The following is a 13,049-nucleotide window of genomic DNA, read 5'->3' on the forward strand; positions in this document are numbered from 1 at the left end:
TATCTTTCAACATTGTCAGAAACTATATTTTATTTTAAGAATTTAGTAAATGAAAGAATGCATGATTAGAGCTCAGTTACCTTTGCGTAGATCCTTAGTCTTAAATTTAGCATCACTAAGAGGATGAACAAACTATTCACTCTCTGTGTGCCTCAATTTCTTTATATGTAAAATGGACAAAATAGTGTATTTCACAAAGGTTGTTGGGAAAATAAAATGACTCAACACATATAAAGAGTTAAAACTTGTCTTGATACATGTTAAACACTCCATAAAAGTTCACAATCGTGAAATCAACCAGCCATGCAAGATGTACACACCAGTGCAATAGTGGTACACAGTCTATGGAAGTAATAAGTTGCTCTCTGATTGCATATGAGGCCTGCTCAATGAAAGGGAAATTACTCATATCTTATACTGAGAACCAAGTTAGAAGTCTATAGCTTAGAATGTCATATAACCTAGAGGGAATCTTCTATCGTTCTTTGCCTAAAAAGAGATGATATATCCACCAAAATGTCTTCTAAATGTCTACATTTATCCCATTTGATCCATGCTGCTCCTATACTTGGCTAGAGAACCTGAATTTTACAGATGGCTGCAAATACCAAGGTGACCCAAGGCAGTATGACAAGAAAAGAAAGCCAACTGCCTGGAATGAGACAAGTCATTTCTATCACATCAGCCAGGAAACATGACAGAAAAAGCAACAGATGAAATATAAGTATAGCTCTCACTGCTAGCCATAGAACCCCCTTTGAAAAAAATGTTGATAAACACTGAGGAGATTCACAATTCATCAAAGCAGAAAATCAGAGTCTGCTAAGAGCACATTACTCAAAGGGACTTCTAACATGCTCTCTATGGCTTAGGGAGCCTGAAAAACATGGGTGGAAGGAATATAAGAGCCATGGGTGGGCAAGCATACTCTGAGACATTGCCTCAACACAGAGACTGACTGGTGCATGAATCACTGCACAGTGAATATGGATAACCCTACTGAAGGGGGCCCACAGTGGAATGGGGGTGGGAGAGAGGGAACATAAGAGTATATAACCTGATAGAAGTATGACTGATTTGCAATTTGTTCATCTAATAAAGTTATCAATAAAGTTAGTTATTCTATTAAAATCACCTACGTACAAATTATATAGAAAAATCAACATATATGTATATGATGCTACCCACATCTCTATGTATAGACATCTAGAAAGACACAGACACAGGTGATACTTCAGTAATAAACCCAAGAGTTATTTCTAACACTTATTCAATAGATATTTGTAGCAAAATTTACCAAGATCCCAAATAAAATGGCAAAACTTAAAGGCACACAACTACAATTGCTGAAGTAAGCACCATCTCAGAATTTAGAAAACACGTCATAATGTTAAGAACAACCAAAAGAAAGATGTGGGGAGAGGATGACTTGTGACTTTCCAGTCTCATAGGTTTTGCCAGCACAGTTTTGAATACAACAGGTCAATTTACTCATTCTTTATTCTTTCCACTTTTCCACCTGTGCAATGGAAACAACCACAGCAGCTTTGTAAAAGTATTGTGAGGATTTGTTAGTAGAACATGAAATATTTCATGCTCAAGAATCATCTTCTACATTCCTAAAATAACCTTGATTCTAGGGCACAGGAATAATGACAGAGGGCACATTTTCTGTGGGCCTTGCTTAGGTGTTATAGCCACATCCTGTTTTTCCATTAGCACTCATTCCAGAGCGCCTTTGAAATGTCTCTGCTTGTTCTGTAGTTGAGTTGGTTCCTGCCAGAGGGTGGGAGATATAATGAGTACTCAAGGGTGAGGACAGAAAAATGTGGATGAACATTCTCTAAGGTATTGATGTATTGAAGGCCAGCCACTTTAATATTGTATATATTGCAGAGACCCTGTCAGGCAGTCCTTTGACACATAAACCTTTTGTTTATCAGCATTTCATCTCAGTGTGTTTGTGAAAATATGTGTGAGGCCTTTGTGTAGTCAGAACTTTGCTTTGCTATGGTTAGATCTTGTGTGACTCCCCATTCTGATTCATTTAGAATCAGGCTCAGTTCTATGATACAGAAGGTGGGCAAATAAAGAACTGCTTCGGCTGCAGCATCTCCTGAAAGGATTTCATGCAGGTGAGCACAACCAATTCTGCCTTTGCAATTTCACACCTGTAATGTGCATGTTATATGTGAAAGGATGGCAGTGACATTGTTTGCTTTCCAGTGATATTGACAGTGAAACAAGCCTGTGCACTCTCCCTGCTTTCAATTAGCCCCTCCTCCACATTGTTGCCACTTGTCTTTCTAAAATGAGAATCTTCTCTGTGTCATTGCCTTGCATATGAGCCTTTGATATCTCCATTTTGCTTTTGGAATTAGAATTGCTTCATATGGCTTAGCATGCCTACACTTCCAACATCATCTTTTGCTGCATCTTTTCTTACACTCTGCCACCCAGGATTACTTGGAAAATAATTGACGTCATGCTGACTGTAGCACAGATTATAGGTTTTGGTGTCAAACCCTCTTGGTTTGAATCTAGGATCTTACTAGAATCTAGCAACTTATTAGTTGTATAGTCTCAGAAAAACTAGTTCTTCTCTGTTCTTCAGGTTCCAGAAGTATAAAATGGGCAAAAAGTTCTGTCATAAGATTGCTATGAAGGCTGGGTGGGGTGGCACACATCTATAATCCCAACACTCAAAGGGTTTGGTCAGGAGGATCTCTACTTAGAAGCCAGCCTGGGCTACACAAGAAAAAACAAAATACTGCTATGGGGAGTGATTGAGTTACTACCACTCCAACAGTGATCTGGTCAAGGAGGCATCCAAAACAATGTATGCCACTGCCAAAGTGCATGGTTATCCACCAGAATTAGATGGTAAGAGCCTATTGCTGAAGACGCCACAAGCTAGGATATTGAAAAATCAAGCTAGAACTGAGACGGAAACCATCTCCCTGCTGGATCGATACCAAAGTGCTGGAAAGTTCTGTGAAATCTGCTAAGAGAAATGTCATCTACAGTGTGAATAAGCAGTCGGTCCTGCAAGTTACAAAACCAGCCAGCCAGTTGAGGTGTACCCAATAGTGCAATAGTGGCACATATGAGGGTAATCAATTGAATAAAAGGTCCAGCTCAATGAGAAGGCATTTATGCCTGGTACTGAGATTTGAGTCAAAAACCTTTGCTTGGATGTCATAAATCTCAGAGGAAAGCTACTATCCTTTGGCTTAATAGAGATGTCATGCCAATCAAACAGCCTTCTAAATTTATATATTAAGGCCTTTGATTCATGCTATTCTTACTACTGGATATAGAACCTTCATTTTAGAAATTGCAACAAATACTAGGGAAACTTAAGACTTAACAAAATGACAACAAGAATGCCTAGAACTAGCCCTGGACAAGTCCTCTCATACCAACCAGTGTTCAGGAAACATTTGTGAAGTAGTTGTAGAGGAAATAGAAGTGTTGCTTTCGCCATTAGTCAGAGAACCTTCTCTGTGGAAATATTTGGTAGACATTGAGGAAACTCAACTCTCATCAAAGGAGAAAATAATAAGCTATCAAGAGCTCAAACCTGAAATGGATTTCAACCTTTCCATCCATGGCTCAGGGAGCATTTCATAAGAGAGGGTAAAAAGAAAGTAAGAGTCATAATGTCTGTAGGAATATTTTAGGATGCTGTCTTCCCTATTTGAACTGACTGATGCATTCATGAGTCCACAGTGGTTACCGAAACCCCCATTAACACTAGCATGGTTTGGAGCCCCTCAAGATTTTGACACACAGGAGTGAAGAAGAGGAAAAAAATAAATGAGACAACAAAACAGAAAGGATTGCCTTGAAGGAGGGGAGTTCTCAGGGGATGGGGAAACAGGGCCAAAAAGGGTACAGGACCAATTAAATTACTGTATGATCAAATATCAAAGTTCTCAAAAATGGATGAACCTTAAAGACATTATGGTAGCAGAAAGAAGCCACAAATTCTCAAATATGATATGATTCTATTCATATGAAATATCCAAAATTGACAAATCTTGACTGACAATGGATTTATACTTGCTTAGATCTTAGGAAAGAGGGTGAATGTTAAAGGTTATATCCTAAAGAATATAAGGTTTCTATTTCGTTTTGAGACAGGGTCTTGATGTCACAGGGGAGACTGGAACTAGGTAGCCTATGGTGACTTCAAACTCTCAATCTTTTTCTTCATTCTTCAAATGCTGGAATTACACATGTGTCACCATGCTTTGTTTAAAGTTTCTCTGTAAAAATATTTTGGAGCCAGGCATGGTGGTGCATGCCTTTAATTCAAGCACTTCATAATATATATATATATATATGGTTTGTTTATCTGAGAGAAAGAAAGGGAGAGAGACAGTGAGAGAGAGAGGGAATAGACATACCAGAGTCTCTTGCTAGTACAAATGAATTCCAGACACATGCACCACTTCACTTTCTGTATCTGGCATTAGATGGATACTATAGAATCAAACCCAGGCTAGGGAGTCAATGCTTTAGATGAGAGCTGGTAAAAACCTACCAGATACAATCATGAAGGAATGTCTGGAATCCCTGGAGTCACTTGAAGCTATTGGACTGGCTTCAGTTGTGAACCTAATATGAAAACGGTTTGTGGGAGACAGAGAAGTTTAAGAAGAAAATACCAGGCTGGAGAGATTGCTTAGTGGTTAAGCTCTTGCCTGTGAAGCCTGAGGACCCCAGTTCAAGACGCAATTCCCCAGCACCCACGTAAGCCAGATGCATAAGGTGGTGCATGCATCTGGAGTTCATTTGCAGTGGCTAGAGGCCCTGGTGTAACCGTTCTCTCTCTCTCTCTCTCTCTCTCTCTCTCTCTCTCTCTCTCTGTGTGTGTGTGTGTGTGTGTGTGTGTGTCTTTCTCTCTGTGTCTGTCTGTTGCTCTCAAATAAATAAAAATAAAAATAAAACAAAAAAGAAGAAAATACCCTTATCTGTAAAAATCTTTTCAAATTGGCAAATGCTTTCTGAAAGGTCAAAAAATCACAACCCACATAATTTGATTAGTTATTATATTTCTGTAGGTTATCCCAACACCCACTGAGGGGCTTCAGATGATGTAAGGGTTTTGAAATAATGGGCTCTAATTTTTTCACATATGAATTTGTCTTGGTTTTGAACAGATTATTAAAGGGCTTTCTCAACCAACAAATCCTAAACCTCCCTATCTGATACCAGGAAGACTCGCATGCTGTCCCATCTCATTACTACTCTTCTTTCAGAGTATGTAGCTCCAATCACCTATGGAGAAGGCTTAGCTGGCATCAGTGATGATTCTCCTAGAGTACCTGATGAAGAGAGAATTAGGTTTGAGGCCAGGGAGATATGTATACCCTTGCCTATTCTGACACTTCTCTTTGTGTCTGTGGACAAGATGCTTTGCTCAGGGTCCATGGTCAGCAAATGATCATGGGTCCAGTCTTCCTAAATGTTAAAACATTGAATTTATTAGTCCCTAATTGTACATTGCTGCTTTTCTATCTTCCTGGGCACTACTTTTGCTCATCCTAGGACCCTCTCTTAATCCAGCGATTAAAGAGTTGTGTTATTCAGTGAGATCCTAAGTATGACCCAAATGAACATTATTGGCTAAAACAGGTGAATTTCTCATAAGGTATAACCTAATACATAGCTTGGTTTCATTGACACATAGATTACTTTATGCACCTTATAGTAAAAACTGTTGATGGGTGGCCCATGTCCTTTTATTACTCACTATCCTACTACCTTGTGACATCCTACTGCTGAAGGCAGAGCCTTGGTTCTCAATTGCTTTCTTCTAGACAGTGCTTACAAGTAAGATTGAAAGTGTTTGTGAGTTAACACATCTGAGAGCATCTCTCAACCTATGTTGGTTGGCAATTCATTATCAGCACTTTTGCTTCTCTTCTCGGTGGTGGGACAATCTTCCACAGTGTCTCTCAAATGCCTCAGATGGGGCTAGTTTCTGGTTTCCTACTGTAGCAATGAATCTGCCCTAGATTGGTTTCTTTCCCCATCCTGTCTCATTCCTTCTTTTTCGACCAGAGAACCACTGCTTATTGAATTCACCTCCTAAATAAGCTACCTGCAGATAAATATTTATCTCAGGGTCGGTTTGTTGGAGACCCAACCTAAGATACATTTTAAAATAAATATTTACACATATGTTAATGCATACATAACATTTAATAAATATTGGGAAAAGAAAGTTTTTCATATACAACCTCCTTCCTAATATCAATAGAAAGGCAAATTGAGAAATGTGAGATTTAATATTCCACAGTGGGCTGTCAGCAATTTCAAAGCCCAAAGATGTCTGATAAAACATGTAATTTATTCAACCTCATTTCCTATGATCCTTCAATATTTGCTTAACTGTATTAATACTGTGGGACTCATCTGCCTTAGTTGGAAACCCTCTCTTTTTAAATTCTTTTTTTAAATTAACTAACACAAAACTTCTAACCAGAACCTCTTCCTCTGAAATGTATATCATCCTATATTGCTCCATGCTCTGGAAGGACTGGATAGAAGGTTAAAGTCCCTTAAAGGATAAGAGAGATTTTCCTCACCACAATTATCACCACCCTACCTACCTGTAAGAAAGTCTTCTTAGGATTTATTTAGCGTCTGCCTACCCACTAGGAGAGAAATAGAACTTACAATTTTTTTCATCTATGGCTTAAATACCATGTTCCCTATGGTTACAGGACACTTGAAAATTTGGCCACAGTCTGAAATCTGTTTAGACCTCCTCCTAGGAAATCCATCTCCCAGCATTTCTGGTTGATGGAGCTGCTGTGACTGCATTAGAGTCAGCACTATGCATATGCTTTCATGATGGAGTCATCAATTTTAATTCAAAGCAACAAGAAAGGGAGTTGTGGATTGGATGAGGTTTGGGATGCTTCTCTCTTTTTTGTGTTTTTTTTTTATTTGTTTGTTTGTTTGTTTTTTGAGTTAGGGTCTCACTCTAGCTCAGGCTGACCTGGAATTCACTATGTATTCTCAGGGTGGCCTCGAACTCACAGTGATCCTCCTACCTCTGCCTCCCAAGTGCTGGGATTAAAGGCGTGCGCCACCACGCCCGGCTGGGATGCTTCTCTTTATTCTTTTTACTCTGAAGGTATCTATGAAAGGACCCAACATTGAACCAACACAATCTAAACAAAAGTCTTATCAGAGGACTATCAATGGGAGAATTCCTACAACTCTTCTTTGGAGCATATGTACATGTGTTTAGTGGAGGGTGTGTGGGAAGATAATGCAAGCAGACCTGAGCCATGATAAACGTTCCTCCTGTTTATCCAAACCACATCCACAATGACATATGTCAGACAGCTATTGACACAGTGCTACATAACAAATCACTCCCAATCTCAGTGGCCTAAAACTATCACATATTTGCTGCTTCAGTGTATGTATGTTGGTTAAAAGTTAGTTCATCTAGACTGGGGTCAGCTGGTTTTTGTTTTCAAGTTGTGAGTTGCACCCAAGTCTCCTCTCATTTTCCATCATATATAGATGTGAGGAATGAACATAGATGGTATGTTCTTTCCGTGGCAATTAATAGCAAAACAGGGTGAACTCATTTTAAGCCTATGCTTACATCATTTATTATTCCATTAGTCCAAGTTAATCACATAGCTAAGGCCAATGATCAGGGGACTACGTGTCCCACAGTTAGGTTATGGCCAGGCTCTTATGTAGGAGTATAATAGCAGAGAAGTGAAAATGTGATGCCGACAATTTGGTTTATGAATTTCCTCATCCAGGTGCTGTATCAGCCTCTATGTTGAAAGACCAAGGTTGAGGTATTTTTGTCTTTGATCGCCAGAACATAGCAATGTATGTGGTACATAAGACCATAGCAGTGTAGCATGAACACATGGTTGCTCAAGAAATGGAGTGTTCAGAAGAGAATTGAATTGAAATAACCCGAGGAAAGTCATACAAAATGTGTCTTTTATCTATCCATTAGATATTTTCCACTTAATACAGTATGCATAAAGTACCTGAAGTTTCATTTGAATCTTCTGATGTTCACAGCAAGATACAATTTTAAACCATCTATCAACTAATCTTTCCTTTAAACCTAAGATATTGGCAACAAAAAAAAGTAATAGTTAATGTTGACTTTCCCAGTTCAGTTTCATTGTTTGGCCCTGTGGTAAGAGCTATCATTCCTCACTTCTGAATAGTCAAATTATATAGTTTACCTTATTCTTCTTTCACAACTAATCTTGTCATATTGAATTTGTTTCTAAAACCCACACCTTTCTAACTATCACCAAAGCTTTTGTGCCTAGTTTAATGGTTACATGCAATTCACCCCCTCCCATATGTATTGCACTGAGTAATATATATATATACTGTTAACACTGTAATGGTTCCATTTAGTGAAAACTACTATGTGCCAGGTACTAAGTTCCATCATATCAGCATCTTAACATGATGAGATTGCTGGGAAAATGGTTTGCCAGGTATCTTCCCCAGCCAGTGAATGATGGTGTCAGATCCTTCTCTTACTTCAAGATGAAAACCTAACCACTAGCTGGTACTGCCTCTAGCTCTTATTTCCAAATTGTTGACAGAAATTTGAACCCGGGACTAGCAACTTCAGCTCAAATTCTCCTCCTGTCTGATTTGTTATAATCACGTGAAAAGCATTTAACCTCAGTGAGCCTCAGTTTCTTCCTGTGTGAGAGTGCACAATTACCTTATTGATCATGCAATGGAGTCATATGTGGGCATGCATTAAAAAATGTACTATCCCACCAAAATGCTAAGGTATCTTTATTAAATTAAGCTCTATTTCCCCCCAAACTTTTATATTACCAATTCTATCAGCAGTGATCTTGCTCGCCTCTGCCCATTGGATGACAAGGCACATTTGGCTGACCATACTGGGAAATTTCTTTCCCCTTGGGTCTTCCTGTGTTTGTCCATTGAACAAACAACATATCACCATCCACACCATATTCACAGGCTTTCTCCATATTTCTTGATTAATTTCCCCTGTGTGTCTTTGTGCATATCTTTTCACATACTCTCTCCACAGAAGAGCTTCAGACTTCTGATTGTGTTTATGCTCAATGATGGCCAAATGGGAATTGTGAGCTTCTGATTTTTAAACAGTTGATATTTTGTATAATTGTACCCAAATAATTGAGTATTTTGAAAAGGTAATTGTCTATTTTTTAGAACACTTGATATTACTCTTCAGCCTTATAGTGTCTCTTTAGGGTTATCTCAGTCTTTCACTTGCTAAGGATATAATGATATCAAAAACACCAGCTACTGTCTCTTCCATTTTACAGTCTCACTCTTATGTGTACATATTTCTTATGTGTATGTGTGTGTGTGTGTGTGTGTGTGTGTGTGTGTGTGTGTGTGTGAATTTGTGGTATGTATTTTAAAGTAACTTGGCATTCCTACTAGGAAAATTACAAAGGTAGGCATTATATATAAATGGAACATTTGCACTTCATGTGTAGTTTTTGAGCCAAGGTTTCCTAGAAATTTGAAAATTATTTGAAAATTATTGGGAAATTTAAACCATGTTTTCCCTGTAGTCAAGTACAGTGTCCTTCTCAGACTTATTGTCAGAGCAGTGTAGTTCCAGCAAAATAATAACACCTATTATTTTATCAATGGTACCAATCAGAATGCTGTGACTCTGTGGTTCTGTTCAAATTAATTTGAAAATGTCAAATCTAAACATTTCAAAGATATACATACACTGTATAATATAAGGAATTGATGGCATGTTACATTATATTTGAATGTAATAGGCAAAATTTTAAATAAAATACTTTTTTTGAATGAACATCCAAGAGAAAAAAAATCTTCAAAAAGGTCTGCATATGACCCACGTCTGGAAAACATAAAAGAACCTCAGCTTTTCTCTGAGCCAACAATAGAAGATAGTGACGAATATGTACCCCACCTTCTCTCCTACCTTCTATTACCTCAGCGAGTCTGGAGAAATGTCCCAAACACAAACATGACATATCTTTGAAACTCTTGACTATATCTCAAAAGTTGTTTCAGAAAAGTTCCATTTCCTCAGACACAGTGGAATCATGTAATACCCTCATTTAAGTTAAGAGTTTATATACATACATATATATTATCCCTAGCTGAAAAGAAAAACACAGACTTCATATATAAGCAGGATAGAGGACATGAAGAAGGAAGATGAAGAGGAGGTTGAGGGAGGAAGAGAGACAATGAGCAAGTGAGAGAGAGAGAGAGAGAGAGAGAGAGAGAGAGAGAGAGAGAGAGAGAGAGAGAATCAGGCTGCTATAATAACAAATTCATTGCTGTTTATGATATGTTCTAAACAATGAATTAGTCTCTCTCCTCTTGGGCTCATGAAGTGTACCCATCTCGGGCCTGCTGTTATGTTGTAGTGGAGGACATATGTAAGGATCCATCCTGCACTCATGCATGCACTATGTGAAATATAGTGGAGCAGAGCCCACTTGAATGCTCTGTCCATTGTCCCCTAGGCAGGCAAAGAAATTCTAGCAATGTAAAACACTTGTCACTTGTCATACTTGCCAACTCTTTAATGAATGCTTATTTAGGCTTGCCTTCCTTCCCTTCCTATTTCCTTGCACTTTCCCTCACTTCTGCTTCCAATGAGCTACCTGCATAAAAGCCTTTGTCTCAGGCTCTTTCCTTAGGAAAAAAGTTACCACAAAACAGATATACTAGTTCATTAGGTGCTCAAATGCAGAAAAAAATTGAAATGATAGTTTCAGCCTACATTTTTAGTCTTTCATTACTCTGCCTTGATCTTTAATTCTGTAATGTTATATTGTGTGTTACCTATTGTTACAAATAATATACAAATACATAGGCAAATTATTATTTTTCTTCAGAGGTAAGTCTTCACTATCTAGCTGAGGCTGGCCTGTAACTCACTATGAAGCCCAAGGTAGGTCTCAAACTGATGATTCTCCAGCCATAGACTCCTAAGTGCTTGGATTATAGCCAGGCACCATGACATCCTGCACATGCAGATTACTGAATATATAATTTATATGCATACCCACATATCATAGAGCAGCAACCCACCCAAACAGGCTTCCTTAAGAATTTTCATAAGAAATTGAGTATGGTTTACATATTAGAGTTAGAACTCCCACATATGATGTGACTTGACTCTGTTTGCATTTCATATAAATCATTGCTTGCAGGTGTGTGAAATTGTAAAAGCAATTTACAAAACAGTTTGGCTAGTTCTTATAAAATTAAACCTAGATTATCAGAAGACTTGGTAAACCCTCTCCTAGATATTTACCCAAGTGAAATGGAAATGTACCCATACAAAGACTTTTCAAAAAATGTTCTATGGGCTTCAATAATGGTCCAAACTTGAGGAAAAAAAATGATATGCTCACATGTGGAGAATGGTTCAGAAGTACCCTATTTTCACACAACAGAATGCTGCCTGGTGGTCATAGAAAGGAAACTAAACAACTTCTGTCCCAAACAACATGGATGAATCTCAGAGCTATTACTTTGAAAGAAGCCAGACTTAAAGGAATGCATACTGTAAAAATAAAATGACAAAGCTAATTTTTAGTGATGAAAAGTTGCTTAGGGCTGTTAAGAAGCAGAAGTAAAATTTGGAGAATGATGAAAATATTTTGTGTCTTGATTGCAGTGGTATTTGAAAGTTGTATACAGCTGCTAAAACACATTAAACACTTCAATTATGTTTTATATTTGAAAAAATAATGTAAATCAGTTTACAAAAGGAAATAAATGGGTTTTAAAGCACTTGTTACCAAAATCAATTATTTTGTAAGATGTGCAATACCTGTTCTCATGCAGACATTTCGCCACCTTCCCTTGTGTTAGAAACATAGACCTGTTGTTCACCTGTCTTTTCTAAAGTGACAAAACCAGTAACTGATGTCAATCTAGGACCTCTGCCAGTTTTTGTCCAGCCTACTTCCTGGATTTCTCAGTGTTGTCTCTAAATAGATTCCCTGCTTCTACAGTTTATAGCAAAACAGACCTTTAACTCATTGTCCTTGGGACTAAGGTTACATTGTCCTTTAATTTCAGAGCTGACACACAAAGGTTGCTTGTATGTATCTATGTTTTCAGCCAAGACTTCTCATGAGATTAATCAGGATTAAATTCAATCAATTTCTTCCATTTGTCATTCTATGCTCACCATATTTGGCAGCAACCCTCAGGCCCAGGGGAACACATGCCAGTGTCCATTGTTGCTGTGTTTGTCTGTGAGTGCACCAATCATAGACGCTGTTCTGATACTCACATCCTTTGATGTGGAAAGGTAAACTATTTGGCATGTTGCATACCATCGCAGTCTTCTGTGTGAAGGCCTCTGACAGCTAAGCAGCCTAACTTATTAGAATTCAGTGGAGGAGGTGATACTCTGTTTAACTGGTGAGGGCATTCTTGTACCAAGGCGGTGGGGGAGAAAGGTCCGTTTGTCACAAAGCTGATTTCTTCCTGCTGTGTTGTTAGGAAGAAGAGATGGCTGGTACACAATCCAAAATGGCCATTTTAGGAGACACTAGTCCACTTCTTACCCTCCCCTCCAGGACACAGTAACAATAGTTTCTAAGATCTGCTTATTTCAGCCTGTCCCTCACAACCAATATTCCTTCTGAAAATTGACAACTGCATTTTATTTCCCTTCGAATACAAAGCCTTATGTCAAATTTGTGTCTCTTTACTTCTAAAGGATACTTATACACAGGGCTTTTGCCCTTTACTAAAGTGAAAAGAGAAAGAAGAAAGTATTCCTCTTGGTCACATTGAAGCTTTGCCATTCTGCCTGTGATCACACCAAAAAAAGAAAAAAGAAAAAAAAAAAAAACTTTCTTCATTAAATTCTCTGTTTTGTTGTGAGGCAAGGCCTATCCTCTTTTTGGTACATTAAACTTCCTAACTATTTTGAATATTAAACTTCCTAATTATAAAAGATCTGCAAAACCATTAAGTCATGTTCCTTTTTATGAGGAAAGAAGTCA

The sequence above is a fragment of the Jaculus jaculus genome, chromosome X (assembly GCF_020740685.1).
Source record: "Jaculus jaculus isolate mJacJac1 chromosome X, mJacJac1.mat.Y.cur, whole genome shotgun sequence".
Lineage (NCBI taxonomy): Eukaryota > Metazoa > Chordata > Mammalia > Rodentia > Dipodidae > Jaculus > Jaculus jaculus.